A 14,003-nucleotide genomic window follows, 5' to 3' on the forward strand; every position below is an offset into this window, starting at 1 on the left:
ATTGACTTATGTGTACTTAGCCCTATTATCACCAGGTGTCAATGCACAGCCCCAAGGACAAGATCTGAGTCCAGCTTTAATTAGTTTACTGTAATGAGGTAAACCACGCTTCACCTTTCCAAGGAAGTCATTACTTGCACTCTTTCTGCTTTTCAGTACTCGTGCCACCTTCTTCATTTGCAAGATGGGTGAAACGACTGCCTGGTTCCTTCAGAAATGCAGCAGAAACAGTACAGTAAATACAGACATGAGGACAAAATGCTCCTGAAAATGACGCTATGGACCAGACGTAAGCTGAGGGTCATATCCACTGACAAGGCAAGCTGCTGTTAAGAAATGCCACCTCATTACTGTCCTGCTTTGGCAGTGACGAGCCCAGCCAGCTGCTCACTGAGCCTTCGGACACAGCCCCATGTATCCCTGATGCGCTGAGCATCCTGAATCTGACATAGCTATTTCCAGCACACGGGGCTCAGCACGGGGCACAGCAAGCTTCTCCCTTGCCCTGAACACAGGGACACAAAGGATCCCCGAACTGGGGCTTCTTCCCAGCACTTTCGCTTAGCTCAGAGAGCTCACAGAGTTTAAAAACAGAATAAAATAATAAAGCCAGACCTTCAGAAATACCTGGCTATCAATTTGTCTAAGACATTTAAGGGGGAGCTAGCGATGAAGGCAGCTAAGGGGCAAGTTTCCAGGTTTTGTAAAAAAGTAGGTGAATAAAACATTTATTTCTAAAAAGGGGGCCTTACTCTTTCACCGTAGTTCTGCTGTCACACCGTGTTTTCCCTGCAGGAACGGGGATGGAGCAGCTCCCTCCTCCAGGGAGCAAAGGACCTGTGGCTCCTTTGGTGATGGGGTCTCTGTGAGAAATAAGGGCCGGTTCTCAAAACACACTCATGGGGGGCTGTTGCCTAAGTGATTCTGAAAATCCCAGCTGTCAGTCTGCTCCGTAGACACCTGAATATCTTTCAGAATCTTGCTCTATGTAAAAATGGAATAAGACCCCCTCTGGCTTAGGGGATACTAAACAATCTGTTCCTGGAGATTTGCATTTATTTTTTATTTTTTGGAAAATGTATTGCTGCCACAAAAATTTATCTCAGGTTTTAAAACCACCTCAGCTATAAAAAAGGATAATATTAAGCAAGAGAGTCATGAAATAAGAATGATCAAATACTTTCAAGCCTTATCATCAATAAAACTGTAAAGTTAGCCACACCAGTTCACTTCAGGGCATGTGCTCACATTTAATTGAATGATTGTTTTAATTTTTCATTGTTTAAAACCACTCAACCACTTATCAAAAGCCAGTGCTGCTCTTACAGCTGAGCATAAAAACTCCTTGCTGGGCTACATGGAAAAGTCTGTCCTTTTTCACGAAATTGGGCCCCTGTGAGAGCTGCAGCAGCACAACAAGACCCGTGGCTTTCCCTGGCTGAATGCCCACCAGCAGCCACAGGACTGAGCCCCCCTGGGGGCAATGCTGGCTGCAGGAAGGCTCGGGCAGGGTCCACGGCCACCCTCAGTGCACCCAGGGGAACCCAAGGAAGCCCAGGTGTGCAGAAAGCACACCTTTGTACATCCAATGGTGCTCAAATGGCTCCATGGGGACCATCACTCACTTTTATCAGAGGAACCCGGGGTGCTGTACTCTCTCCCAAACTTCCAAGAGGCTGTTTGCCTCTCTGGCTCCTTTATTGAATCTCAGAGGTTGAACTTTACATGAAATAATGCAGATACAGGATAAGCATCCTTCTCCAAATAGGTTTAGTACATGGATAGTTTCCTCTGGGGTCTGATGGTTCCTGCAAGTCTGGACAAGAGTTAAAGCAATGAGTACCGGTACTGGCACAGGAAATGTGCCTGCTGCCTTGTTAATGTGAGTGATGCCACCAGGGAATGCCCAGGAGGTCTGAAGTCCATACAAAAAGAGAGCCAACCATCCCCACCCCAGAGACCTTCCATTCTACACAGTCATGGCGAAAGCAAGAGGAAAGGCTTTTCTCACCCACGCAGCTGGTACCACGGCTCTTACCTCCTCCGTCAGCTGGCCAGATTGGGCAAGGTGGATGCCACCACGGTGGTGGTGACGGCAGAGCCACAGGGGGATGAGGTCCGTTCCCTGCCACCCCACAAGGAGCACCAGCCGTGCTGCAGGAAGGGAAAAGGGGGCTCCAGTGCTGCTCCTGCCCCCCGGCCCTCTGCACAACCCCGGCAGTGTCTGCAGGGGCTGACAACGCGAGGGAAAGCTCCTGAGAAGAGAGAAGCCAAATTCTTGGGCAGTGTTGCTGGGCTCAGCAGAGCACTTCAGTGCTTTTGAGTTTCTCAGTTTCTTCAGAAACTTAAAAATCCTTTTGAACCAGGGTTTTGATGTGTGTTTAATTCCCTGCTGAGTAGATCTAGAAAGGTGAGGTATTCAGGTGAACCCAGTGGCAAGATAAGAAAGCTAAAGCAAAGGAAATTGCATGCAACACTTGTGCACGTACACACGCCCCACCAGCTGCTTTCTTTAGGAAAGAGGAGGCTGGACTCTGAGAAAAGCTGGATTTTTCCTTTGGTACTAAGGGCACAAGCCAGCTAAGTGAGTTCAAGGCCCTGTCTTCATCTGTTTTTTCCAGGGCAGCTTTCCCTGCAGTGTTCATTCCCAGCAGACCAAGAGCTTGCCAGACAGATCTCCAGATTAAGAGTTGTGCATACAATGGGCACATAATTTGAAAATCAAAACTTCTGCACCTTCCAATTTTTTTTTAATCATCCCCTATTGTTTCATTTATCTTCTTTGTTTAATTTGCTTTTTAAATAACAGCTTGATTCTGGAATGCAAACACCATATCAAGGCAAAAGCTAGGACACTTGAGAAAAATAATTCAGCTTCTCCAAAGCAAATGTCCCCAGTTTCACTCCCAAAGTGTTTGCTGAATATCTTGTGAATTCACAGAGAGCTTTGGATCTGCTGAAACTACAGTTGTTGGGTTTGGGGCTTAAAAAAAAAAAACAAACAAAAAACAAACAAACAAACAAACAAAACAAACAAACAAAAAACACAACTTACTATTCACTGAAAGCAACTTCCCATTATGAGATTGGTTCTGTCACGTGATAGATTCTAAAACCATGAGATGTTAAACAGTAACTGCAGGACTGTTCAGTCTCTGGACGATGAGCTTCTCCCAGGCCCTCAGCTGATCTGTGCAAGCTGATCTTTGCTGCTGTGCAGTACAGAAACTTATCTTTTCTTTAAAATGAAACTGAGAACCTTATGTAATTGAATGACTCCAGCATCAAATATTGCGATACAATCTCAATTTGGAAGCCTTGCAATTGCAGATGTCCTAAGGCTATAACCTATCATTTCTCTGAGTCTGGGCTGTCTGGGTAGAATTACTGCGGGCTTTCCTCAGTACAGCAGATAGTGGAGGCTCCAGGGAACCAGTTCCAGGTCCCCGACTCTCCTTCCCTTCTATGTTCTGCATTACTTTTAATAGTCCACTGTTTTGCCACTGTCAAGGAAACTACCACAGATATACAGTGAGCAAATGGATATAGAGTGAGCAAATGGATTCTCTCGTGCCACATTCCTGTGCATGAAATTCATCTCATCAGCAAAGACATGAGAAGTGCAAGGGCCACACTCTCACGCAGATGCTCACTGAAGCCTTCCTCACATCTGGGGAGCCTGCTGGGGTCAGCCTGCAAGCAAAAACTAGAAGCTTGCACTTCCTCAGCCCTGTGTGGCCCAGACACATTGGAATTGCCCACCCGAGATGACAGAAGGGGCTGAGATGCACCCAAATTACACCAGATGGATGGTAACACTGAGGCAAGATGCTAATTCCTAAAATTATCAAATCCCTAGAGCCTCATGCAATGCTATTTGTCTACATTAAGTCCTTGAGTGCAATTACCAGTGCTAATGGTTGCAGGGACAGATTCCAAAAGAATGCTATTTAAAACTTTCTGAACTGGAGGGTTTGGGATAACGCTACAACCAGGCAGAGAATCTCTAGAAAAGAAGATCAAAATGTGATTACAAGTGGGCCATGCTCACTAGGCATTTTAAATTAAATGAATGTTATACCAGGACACAGAACCTTGAGAAGGAACAACCTGGATTTTTTTGCAAATGCTGCTGGTGGTTGATATCCAGACACTGGTCATTAGATCTAGTTTTATTACAGCCATAAAAGAAGTGAGTCAACAGCTTAGTCACATCAGGCCGGATACGCTTCAAGCACAGCCCGAATAAAAGAATGAAGTTAAACACCGAGAAATACAAAGTAATTAAAAAAGATCCCTAACACCTTCTTCCCTGAAACAGCAAGAGGTGAACACACGGGGCAGTCCTCCAGTAAGACTGCGTGGTGTACAGAGGGACAGCGGAACATGAATTTAAGGGAACGCCACAGGACATACCAGTACGGCAACCTGTAGGCTGTCACTGCCAGCTGCCCTGGTGGCTTTCAGAAGTGTCAGGTAGTTTTGTCCTCCAAAAGTAATGCAGAGATAGATAGTGAATCTGATTCTTGCCTCACAGCAGTATGGTATTTGCTGCCTGGTAACTCCATTTGTGCAGAGACCTCCTCAGTACAGGCAGACACTGCTGGCGTGAAGGCTGCAGGACAGGGAAATGGTCAGCAGGCTCAACACGTCAGGTAAGGATGGAGCGACCTCTCAGATGGGATCCAGAAGAGTCTGATGGATATATTAGAGCATGATTTATTTATTTGAAATCAAACCGGTCACTAAGCGCCGTGCCCTCAGGAAGAGAAAAGAAAGATACGGTGATCAGGCCTGCGAGACAGGAAGGAAGGAAATCTTTGCAGACAAGTCAACTGGGTTGTGTAACTGCTGGACTAGAAAGTAGCCTTTTCTAGGCAGCGTGGCAGATTTATGCCTCTCCGGGCTTGACTCCAGAAGGCAGGAAAGTTGGAGCGAGCTTTTTAGAATGTCATTTTATTTCAGTGGGGGTATATGATTAAGGCTTGATACTGAAGGAGTTTAACGACACTACATCCCCGAGGGAAACATCAAATATATAGACACAATCACATGTGCCCTCCTATCTGATGGCAAGAACTAGCACTTTCTATTCCAATTGAGAATGTGAATGGGATTGGGGTTTCGGGAATAACACACCGAAGAGCACCTCTCACGGTAGCTGGGGTGGGAGTCAAGGGACTGCTGATCTGTTCCTGAATCCCCGGGGGCCATCAAAGGTCTGGACGTTGCTGATGTTGCTGTAGGCAACTAATAAGGTCTGCGCATCTGTTTTTTTGTTGCACATTTGCCATGTGCAAATAATGCTATTAACTCCTCCTTTGGGACCAGCAGATGAAATGGATGATATATTTGTACATGACGAGGATTAATATGAGGAAAAGTGAGTATGCCACCAGAGGGCAGTGAATAAAACAGGTTGGTTTGTTGTTTGTAAGAGACAAGTTACAAGGATAAAACAACCAAGCCAGCTAAATTCTACACATACACACCGACAGACACATCTCATGCTGGATTCAGTGCTGATTTAGAGCAGGATGGGGCTGGAATGGTGTGGTGAGATTCAGTGGAGTTACACAGATACAAAATCAGTTGAAGGAAGTTGCAAGACAGTGCCTTGTATTAGAACAGAGCCATGAACATGTGTGAGAAGGGGAAAAAACTTAGGGGGAGAACCTGCATCTAAACACACAGAGCCAAAGGCCTCCAGCAAAAGGAAAGCTACCCAAGATACCCACCCCACGTTATCCCAGTCACATAGCCAGGGACCCACGTGAAGCTGCCTTAATCCTCACAGATCATCCCCCCCTGGGGCGCTCCCCTGCCCTGCTGGCACAGAGGGTTACCCCAGCCCAGCCCTGCCTTTGCCACCGGCTTCTCCCGGGAAGGGGGAGCTTGCAGGGCTGCAGGGGACACCCCCATCAACCCCAGGGACTATTCTGCACCTGGACCTGCTTGGGGCTGCTCCCCTGCAGTCGGAGCAGCTTTCCGAATCACTATGGGATATCCTTCCTATGGATCTGGAGAAGGTGGGGACCACTTCCACAGCTCTCCTGCGTTACTCTGCTTTGTCCTCAGAGTGCAATTACCCGAAACACAGTCATAAGACACAAAGTACAATCCCTGCAGCTTTTGGGCATCCCAGTATACTGGCTTACAGATAGAATTTGAAGTAGGATACGGCAGATAGGCAGAGCACTCTAATTACAGATTTACATTAAGAGGAAAGTTTAAAAGCTAATAGGACATTATTAGAATAATGATCCCTAGCTGTTCTTCCAGCTGAACATCTGCCATTACTAATTAAAAACAAGTTAAAGTCAACCTGTTTAAAGAGAAATCAATATTTACGGAAACTAGATACGACTCTAGTGTTAGATGTGGTGGTGACCTACAAGAACCTCCCTACCTGCCATACTACATCTTTCAAAAAGTGCCTTGGCTATAAATTGGTGCCAGTGCAAAAAACACCTTTGTAAAGCAGTCAGAAACTTGACTTATGTAGGTCTTGTCTGTCTGTTTCATTAGTCAGCTGCCCGGTTTTAAAAGATTACTACATAAAATAACACGATGCCCACTTTCTGAGTTTAGGGTGTCATTTTTTCCAAAAGCAGGTTAGAAATTACATTTCAAGTGGCAGAGGAAAATCATCTTCTTGCAGCCTCTGTCTTTCCTGTCTGCATCCCTGATTGCTATCGAACAGAGAGTCATTTTGTGGAAGTGCACAGAATCTGCATCAATCTAACTACATGGGAACGTAAGAGTAAATCCTAGAAGTGAAGGCATATGGTTACAGAGCGAAAACAATTAGGCAAAAAAATTACAATAGCAAATAGCTTTGAAATCCATTAGCTACCTCAAACTGAAAAACAAATGCTTTTTTCATCCGTCATTGTACAGCCATCACAAGGCAGAACAAACCCCTGAAAAGGAGGAAATGCTCGGCTGTCTGATCCGAAGCATCTTTTAAATTCTGCCACAAGTATTGTGCAAGAGAAGTAATGTTCAGAAATATGCATGTTCATTCAAAGACTAAACAGTGAGTATCCAACCCATGGCTGCAGGCGCAGCACTCCAATGTGCTTCCACAGGAACTTGACACAGCTACCAAGGGAGACACCTGCATTATCTGACCCAGGAGCACCAGCCAGTACAACAAGAGGAAAAGGGATGGGGTCCTGCTGCTTGCTTTCCCTTCCCCTCTCATATAAACCCAAGTCTGCTGAAAAAAAAAACACAACTAAATTTAAGGCTGACTTTGGAATTTAATTTTGCCATTGGTCCCAACAAAGCCCTTGCACATCAACCTTCAGGAGCAGGCACGTGACTATTAGCTATCTCACTGGAAATGTTGACCACTGATGACTTCCACAGACTCCAGGTAAAGATCAGTGGCCCCTTTGGAAGATACCATGCCATTTGTCAAGCATCTGGAAGAAAAGCTCCATAGTAGAGTAAGTGCTCCAGTGTTCCCAGGCCAAGAGCAGTGGGAGAGAGAAGAGTCAATGGCACAAGAGTCTCTGCTTTTATAGAAGTGCCCAAGTTGGACTTCAGGGGCCAATAGAAAGCAATGCGTGACCTTGCATTTGTGATTTCCATGGACTGTGTTATTAGAGACTTCAGTCTGGTGTATGTTTTTGCAGTGTGGGAGCAATAAAGAGCAAAGGCAAGAAATAAAGAGCCTCCGGGTGCTGACATAAAATTAAATCCTGACTTCTCTTTCAAGTTCAAGGTAGGAAAATCACTGCCATATGTCTTTGTCAAAAGTGTGCCCAAGCACTAATATCATCAAGGACAGCCACTTTTGCCATGTAATCTTACCACACTCCGTATATCATCCAGAGCTACTGTGGACTAAGATGTAAAACAAACTGCTAAACCCTTTTCTAAACATGCTGGCAAGCCAGATTTGGCCCCATGTAAGTAACTTTGGATTATCGCTGCCTGATCCACAGGGAGACCAAATCTCCCTTCAGGGCAATATCTGATTAGAGAAGAAACAGTTGTCAGCCTCTAGGAAACTGCAAATCATTTTTTGTTCAAACCTACAGGGATTTTTGCAAGGCCTGCTGAGCCAATTTAAACGGGAAAAAAAAATCTGAGAACCCTGCAATAACATTCTCTGCAGTTTTCTAAAAGCCAGATCCCGCTCATCCTACTCAGTGAAGCAATTTTACTGAAGCTAATGAAACTGGTCCCCACGTAGCAGATAGGCTTACTGCAGCTCTGCCACCATGCCCAGAGAATCGCTTGATTGTCCCTGGTGAGTTGAACTGCAACACTTACTTCGCAGTTACATCACTCTCCCTGGAATACTGACAAGTTCAATTTTCTGTTTGTTTTCTTCTTCTTTTTTTTTTTGTTGTTGTTTGTTTGTTTTTTTTTTTTACTCAGCGATATGTTCCAACATCTTTTCCTCCTGCTGAAGACTGATGTAGGTGAGCTGCAGAATAAACATAAGGATATCAAAGCACTGCACCTGCCTGTAAAATGACATGAATTTAATCAAAACCATTTCTAGGCTCAGGGCTCAGACGCACTACTGGTCTTGTTGCGCTTCCCCTAGGCAACTGCTTGTTGTGCCTCTAGAATAGGCTTGTACATGCGTTTGATATCACCAGCAAGTGACCAACCGGAGATGTAGGGAGACTGCATTATTTGATTTCTGATTACGTAGAGCTTCCTTCTTTTTCTGCTCTCACTGGCTTTGTGGATTACAGTAAATCTTTGGCTAAACTATGCCTGATTCTGCTTTTATGCCTCAAGGTAAATCAAAAGAAACTGAGGCACAGTCAGTGGAACTACCTGAAAGTAAGACTGAGTACAAAGCTCATTAGGGTTTTTCATAGCACTAATTTTTTAATAAGCACTAACTCTATCTAGAACAAATAAATAAATAAATATGAAAAGCCCAAAGCAGGAAAATGCATGTCCACTGACAGACAAATTACTCTTGCTGAAAATTTAAAATAAGAAGCTTTACAGCAAGGAAATAAAACCAGGTGGACAAGGGGTTTATGGCACTTAGAGCATCCACCTGTAAGAAGGTTTTTTTGCTGTGTTTGCGAAGTGTGATACCTCAAAATACCCACTATACCTAGAAAGGGAGGAAAAAAAAAAAAAAAAAAAGGATTTTGCTTCTGATACCTTTTGTAATGGTTACATCTAATTCAAAGTGCATCAGACAAGAAAGAAGTTCAAGAAAGCCAGACCCTTTAATCCAGTTAATTACTAGGGGGTATAGCATATGAAAGCCTTATGTAAAATGAGAAAGTAATCTTATTCTGCTCAGGCTGGCTGCTCAGTTGGTAGATGGGCAGAAGTTAACGAGGGGCCCTGCAATCTATTTAATTGGCCCAAAGATCAGAGTATGCATCAGCCTTTTGACCATGGAACTGCGCTCCTTCGTGCCTCCCAGTCCTCCCCATGGAAAATGAAGGCAGCTCTGCAAGACGTTCCCTCAGCTCTGCCAGGCGCTCAGAAAGAAGCCCCAAGCGAGCCAGTGGAAGAGCTGCCTCCGCCGTCCGAGCTCCCACAGCTGCACGGCTCGCCTCTGTGCATGCCTGTGACAAGCACGCAAACGGCAGCCGCAACTTCTGACAAGACGGGCTCTGTAGGCTCCTCGTTAGCAGCCAGTGACGACGGCTCCGTATAGAAAACACTCCCTGCTCTCATGAAGAGGAGCATTGATTTGGCTGGCACTCATTGCATTACTCCAGTAAAGGAAAGGCATCAACAAGTAGATACGGAGAAGGATTATGTTTTCTTAAAGTGAAGAAGAGCTCCAGATCTAAATAAAAATTGTACCGTTATCTTGAGATATAGAGGGTGAGTTTAACTGGACGAACTAAACATGTCATTTGCATGCAAAACCCTAAACTACAAAATAAAGTACGTAACTTTGTGATCTGACCCTCAGATAAGGTCTAATGGGGTTTAGCAAGATGAATATGAATGTTTAGTTATGCTGCTAGTAACCAGCATTCAAATTGAAATAGCTTTTGCATTCTAGTACAGACAAGGTAATTCACAGCATTTTCTTTTTTCAGGAAAGTAAAAAGGAGGCTTAGAAAAATCAGCTGCTAACCCAGATATTCCCTGTGTCAATCGCAAATCCTGAAGTATAGTCCTAATATTTCTTCAAAAGACATACATCAATTTTGCAATAATTAGAACAAGTAACAGGTATAATTAATTTAAAACAAGATAATCTGATCTACATTCACCCTTTTACCCTTTTTCTTAGTATTCACAGGCTGAAATTCACTTCCGCTAAGTAGCAGAGTAAGTTTCACCTCTATTTGTCATCAGTGCACTGCTAGGTTTGTGTGCATGCCACCTTTTCTACAGTTAAGCCATGCAGCATTTCAAGACCAAATGAAAAGATAAGTATTTGAGTATTTTATTGGGATTTTTAAAAGTTGAATGATAGTAAAAATGCAAAGAATCTCTGTGACGTGAATGCCATGTGTTTTCTTTTCACCTTGAGAAGAGGACAAATTAGCTTCCGTCTTTAGAAGTATTTGTCAAGTAGTTATATTTCAATCCTGATTTATTTATGTCTCAACCCAGCAAAGCACTTAAGCGTATGCTTATGCTAAACATGAGAATTAGCCCCTTAACTTTGTAGTTAAGCATCATACATCAGACAAGCATGGAATCTAGGTCTATAGAGCAACAGTATCTACCACCATTGATTCTCCTTACTTCCTTATCTTGCAGAAAGAGTCTAATTTATATTGTGACTAGGGGATTAATTTTATCTGAAACACCTCTGATACGCTGACTGTTGCAAAAATAGCACTAATTTGTCATAACCACTGCAAGCTGGACGGGTCATACTGAGTTTATCTCAACGCACATTTCTGCCCCATATTTTCAGGGTGACCTGAAAAGAATACAAAGGAAGATCAGGTGTATCACCTACCAATTAAACCCAAACAAACATGGTTACCCTCTGTTGTTTTGTAATGCTTCTTTAAAACAGCAGACGCTAGGTTAAATCTCCTGTTCAGGCATTTATCACATCTACTTTCTGTTCCCTTGGAAAATATACTCGTAATAGTGCTCAAATGAATTACAATAAGATTTTTCAGTTGAAACCTAAAAGGGAGTTCAGGGAATAAACATTTATTTTTAGGGGGGAAAAAGCATTTAGTAGCTTTAAACATGTTTTCAGATGGCTCAGGTTGGCAAGGATCCATTGCAGCCACTGTTTGAGACCTTCAGGTCTCCAAGGAGCTACAAAGCCAAAGGATAAGCAGGTGTCTACAGCGGTATGAAACCAGCTGTGAATGAAGCGGTGCGAGGGTGCCGGCTGTGATTTAACAGAACAAGCTGAAGGAGCCACGACGTACTCATGATCTGGTCCCACAGCCTTCCCCTAGCAGTAACCAACAGCGCAACAAAAACTTCTCACCTTAAAAATGAACAAATCTTCACTGCCCTCCTGTAAAACTGTCTATTCAGAGGCACTGATGAGGTCCCCATAAAGAACTTTCATATTGACATTTCCTTCTAATGGTTCTTATGAGAACGCTAGAAGGCCTTCCTCCCTTTGCAAGCCTGGAGAAACCTGCAGGACATTACTGAGAAAGACAGTCATTTAACCCCAAAGTAAAATTTGATTCAATTGACTCAATTGTTTTGCAGGTTAACAGTAAGAAAAGATGCAAATATTGAAGAAAAAGGTTTAATTGCAGAAAAATTGTATACAAGCATCTAATGAAATGAAGTATAATCTATGACTCGCCAGTCTTACAGGTATAATTTGTTCTGCAGTATCTCTGAGATGAATCCCTCCAGCATTGCTACATAGCTAAGAAAACCTTGATCAGGCCATAAACCAGTTTTCTTGCCAATGTCCCTTGCCTCTTGCAACTGCTAACCCCTTTTTTGGCCTATCTCTCTTCCTTTATGAGACTCCTCAACCTTTCCACTGCCTCTCCCAATCTCTCACACACAGACCGTATGTTAGTCTTCCATTTTCACCTTTGCTGTCTTCCAAGCAAAACTCATGCCACTGTCCTTCAATAATATGACATTTGGTTCTTTCAGATGACTTGAGTCAACTCCTCGTTTCTCCTGAAGTCACCACTGCCTTGCTCCACAGCTTCAGAGGAAGGCGGTATATGTGACTAGCATGTCACTCGAGCTTTCTTCACTGCTTGTGAGTTTATAGCGAGACTCAGTTCCTCTGAAAAATACAAACCTAACCCAGTTCAAGTGGCTCTAGAATTTTAAAAGCAAAGTATAAGCTCCTCTAATGCAGTGTGTCATGCAAGGAATAAACTGCTCTTTGGAAAAGAATAAACATCACTCATGGTTTGAGTACATGATTGTTTATGAGATGAGAGTCAAAACTCCAGAGCCCTTCTCCTATCACTGTTACCCAAGAAGCAGACCACTGCCCTTCTCACTGCAGGCTTGATGATACACGTAAATGTCATCCCTTTGGAAAGTGGCTATAAAACAGTGAGGACATTAAAAATAAACATCTTTAAGTAGAAGCAAGCATTGTGGTTACTTCTGAATTGGCTTTATTGATGTTTCTTTATGTCTGAGGTTCTGTTACTGCAGAAGTCAGAGAGTAGAATAACCAAAACCGTTTCATTTAGGCCAAGAATTTGTTTGAAGTTGTTTGAAGGACAAAAAAGAACAAACAACTCAAATCATCTTTTACCCTCTGAACACAAGAGCAATCTTCACATTCATTTACTTTGGGGATTTCACTCTGACATATTCCAAATTATTTCATTAATTTGACCTCAGTGAAGCAAATGCAAATCAGACCTGGAAACCTGGTCCATTCTGCATTAGAAGCCCCCGGCTCACCAAGAAATGTATCTATTTCTGTGCAGATTTGCATGCAGGAAGGCAGAAAAGCTCTTCAATGATCTTTAAACAAGTTAACTGAGCTACCAGAAGAAAAATCCTTTTCTCTTGCCTCTCCATTTGCAGGCCAGGGCAGAGGAAGGGTTAGTGAAAATGAACACATTTTCCATTTTTTCCCATTATACAAAGGAAATGCATCAGATGCAACAGAGTCCCATGCAACTTGGAGACTGGAGTGAGAGTTCAAAGCAGAGAGATGGGAAAAGATTAATTTTCTTACGACCAAAAGTTCCCGGCATACAAGCAGCTACCTGAACCGTGCCCCGGAGACAACTCTAACTCTGAGGAAACTAATGCTACAATTATAGAAGTCTCTCCAGGGAAGTCCTATTGCTCAGGATGTTTAAAACTAGGCCAGACAGAACAGTGGCAGAAGCACAACAGAAAATGGATGACATAGACGCTTCCTTAGCCTCTAGCTTCTGTGGGATTTCACTGGTGTTAATCAGGAAGCTGAGACCCACGGCGCTGCAAACCAAGTGTATGAGGCATTCTAACCATCACTACCAGAGTGCCAAACCACTATTCCACTGCCATCTCCTCCTTTTGTACGTTTCTTTGCTGATAAACTTCGAGTCAAAACAGTGAGTCATGCTTTCGGTCCTGCTGATGCATTTACGCTGCCTAAGAAAAGGTTCCAGGAATCACCACTTCACTTTCAGTAGGCAGTAAAAGATCTTTCCTCATCAGCTGTATTGCAGGAGCACAAGAAGGAACTATACTTTTTCAAATAACAAGAAGAAAACCTTTAGGTTAAAAATCTGGAAAAAACAGGAAGAGCTGAATTCACAGAGCTTTATATCTTATTATCATACCCACCACATACACTGTTTTATGCAACTCTGTGAGTTATTTGAATGAACTGTTTCAAAAGGTTTCTTTTTAAAGGGGACGCATTCACTTACAGGTCATATGAGCAGACTCTAACCATCTTTAAGGCTACATTCACAGACAACTACTGAAAAAGAAGAGGAAAAGTGTATTCTTTTTCCAGCATGTTTAACCTGAGATGCTTGACAACAGTTTTAGCACAGTTCAAAAAGTCCTCTTCTATTAAATATTTTAAGCATGTGAATAATCTCACTAAGTCTCCCAGCAAAGTAACTTCC

The sequence above is a fragment of the Aythya fuligula genome, chromosome 15 (assembly GCF_009819795.1).
Source record: "Aythya fuligula isolate bAytFul2 chromosome 15, bAytFul2.pri, whole genome shotgun sequence".
In the NCBI taxonomy this organism is placed as follows: Eukaryota; Metazoa; Chordata; class Aves; order Anseriformes; family Anatidae; genus Aythya; species Aythya fuligula.